This window comes from Oncorhynchus mykiss, chromosome 27, assembly GCF_013265735.2.
Source record: "Oncorhynchus mykiss isolate Arlee chromosome 27, USDA_OmykA_1.1, whole genome shotgun sequence".
Classification (NCBI taxonomy): Eukaryota; Metazoa; Chordata; class Actinopteri; order Salmoniformes; family Salmonidae; genus Oncorhynchus; species Oncorhynchus mykiss.
The window spans coordinates 20,669,358-20,672,198 of record NC_048591.1 but is presented as its reverse complement, the minus strand read 5'-3'; the positions used below and the strand labels follow the sequence as shown (position 1 = coordinate 20,672,198).

Sequence of the window (2,841 nt, the reverse complement as noted above, 5' to 3'; positions counted from 1 at the left end):
CTCTGATTGGGAACCATACCAGGCCAAACACAGAATTACAAAAACATAGAACAACACATAGAATGCCCACCCCAACTCACGCCCTGACCAAACTAAAATAGAGACATAAAAAAGGAACTAAGGTCAGGACGTGACAAGTCAAGATTTATGTTATTGATACAGTTAATCTAATACATTTCCAGAATAATTTGTTTTTGTTGCAACTTTGCTTGGGAGGAGGAAGCCAAGTTTTATTTCTCTCAATCAAGTCATTTTTGAAATTAAACACATGGTTAATATTGTTTAAGACATTTGTATTTTTTTCTAATTAGAAGACACTTTGCAATGCATTTAATTAATCTAAATACATTCAAGCAAATGTAACATAGCTGTCCATTCAAATACGGTATACCTAAAGATTAACACAATATATAATTGTCAAAGGGCTTTGAAAACCAGAGGTCATTTCAATACCGCAAAATCATGTGATAAATAATAGCAATACCAATGGCCTTGCCTGTTAAGCAAGTTTTATGTTTTCATATGACCAGCAATTCAGTTATAAACAAGTATTGGGGAAATGTTCTTATTCAACCCAAAAAATACAATGCAAGGAAAAACATTTAATCTCTTATGCCATAGACAAGTGGACTCGCTGGGCCAGAATAAAAACAATGTAATCAAAGAATCTCACATTATTGTACAATTTCAAATGAATTGACAGGATGGGAGCCTCCATGAACAGGCACCACAGCTGGATAAGACACAGGAACAACTGGATAGTGTGGAGAATCACCATTTTATGAAGATTTTACTGTCTGATGATGCATCTTTGGCCACTGCAATTATTCTAACATGAGTGAACACAATGGTGATGGATATGACCAGAAAGTAGAACTGACCTATAACTGATCTTAGGTGTCTCTGCCACTTGTGTGAAATAAACATATCTGCTGAACACAGCTTATAGTGTAGAAGTCCAGAGGGGCTGAGGCAAAGAAGATGGAGACAATTATGATGGGCTGCATGGCGCTGATACTGTGGATTAAGAAGATGCAGTGAATGGCTCTGTGTACAGAGCTCTCCATGGCGCAGAGGCATGCAGATGGAAACATAGCTCTCCAGGTTCATGGCTGTCAGTGTTAGCGAGGTGGCAAAGGTCAACTCACTCAGCAACACACAGAAGACAACACACACAGCAGCTGGAATGGTGACTCTAAAGTAAGTCAGGAGGAGCAAGTTATTAGTCATGATTAGGTACAGACAGTTAGACAGCAGTGTGTGAGCAAAGAAAATGAAACGTGTGTTTGAGCGAAAGGTGTCCTTTTTGAAGAAGGTGAGCAGGCAGATGATGTAAATGAAGATTGCATTCATCGGCTGGACTATTACGATCCTGTCAATAACTTGTTGCAGAGATGAGCTGCTACCACCATCTGCAGCTGTTGTATTGTTGTCAGCCATATCACACAATGAAATAGCCAATAACAAGAAGTTATGTACAGTAGGCCTATGTACAGTAATTGCATTTCATAAACATGTTACAAAGGATGACATTGAAACTTTCTTGCAATAGATAACATATTTAAATATATTTAAAAGCTTAGATACAATCAAAAACCTTTGTTCCAGTAGAAAAAAAGCATAAGCACATTTCCAATCAGGATATAGGTTCAAATATGGCAGGTTTCCTTAGAAAGGAAACATATCATAGCAGCAGCACAGTACAAAGTGATATTCTCTCAGTCTCCTCTTGAGCCCTCAGGCAAAGGTCAACTGAGTGCTCTGCATTTTTCAAAGGAATGTTGTCATGAATCTTCAGATACACCTCATTCCTATGTTTAGACTAACCATAGAGGGAAAGGGAAGGGAAAGGGGGATACCTAGTCAGTTGTACAACTGAATGCCTTCAATTGAAATGTGTCTTCCGCATTTAACCCAACCCCTTTGAATCAGAGAGGTGCAGGGGTCTGCCTTAATCGACATCCACGTCTTTGGCGCCCGGGGAACAGGGGCAGAATGACAGATGTTTACCTTGTCAACTTGGGGACTGGATCCAGCAACTTTAACCACTAGGCTACCTGCCCCTCCATAGTTACATATAACTATGTAATGCACAGTAATCTCATAGGATTATAACATTTCAACATGTTTTCAGGATACATGGCATTCACTAGGAGTAACACACATATTACAGTAAATATTCTGTACATTTTCCATCAAATATAGTGATATTTCTGACTGAGATGTGTAAATAGGCCTACATGTGAGTGTGAGCATTGTTTGTTGTGTAGCAGTACGAGTGCAGTTGTATTGTAGATAGTAGTGATAGTAGTGATAGTAGTGATGCGTGCAGTCCCCGCAATTATATCCACAGGTCAGGCCGGTTTAGGGTCATGAAATATTGTGTGGATGAAGGGCAGGTGGCTGGCTTGTTGAATAAAGAGAAAGCAATGCATTAAAATTCCATAAATGTATAATTCTTGCGCAATTCATATCTATAGGCTACATTGAGGCTTTTCTTTCATTATTTTTTATCTGGTATTAGTGTGTAGCCTAAATCAAAACTTTAGGCCCTAACTGTAGGTAAGCTACAAATACACGCCAACTGCCAAATGCTTTTGGGATCTTGGCCAGAAAAAGTTAACGTTGATCCACTGATGCAAAAATGTCGGAGTTTAATTCAATCAGAGAAAATATGAGTGTCACGGCTTTCTTCCTGTGAAGGAGAGGCGGACAAAACGCAGCGTGGTTATAGTTCATGGTTATTTAATAAGAAAACTCAAAACATGAACAAACTACAAAACAATAAACGTGAAAACCGTAACAGTCCTAACTGGTGCATAAAACACAAAGACAGGAAAC

At 38.8% G+C, this 2,841-nt stretch overlaps 1 pseudogene; it reads right to left on the bottom strand.

Moving 5' to 3' along the window:
- Window positions 1–602: 602 nt before the first annotated feature.
- On the bottom strand, window positions 603–1,110 carry LOC118944642 (annotated as a pseudogene).
- Between the last annotated feature and the right edge of the window lie 1,731 nt (window positions 1,111–2,841).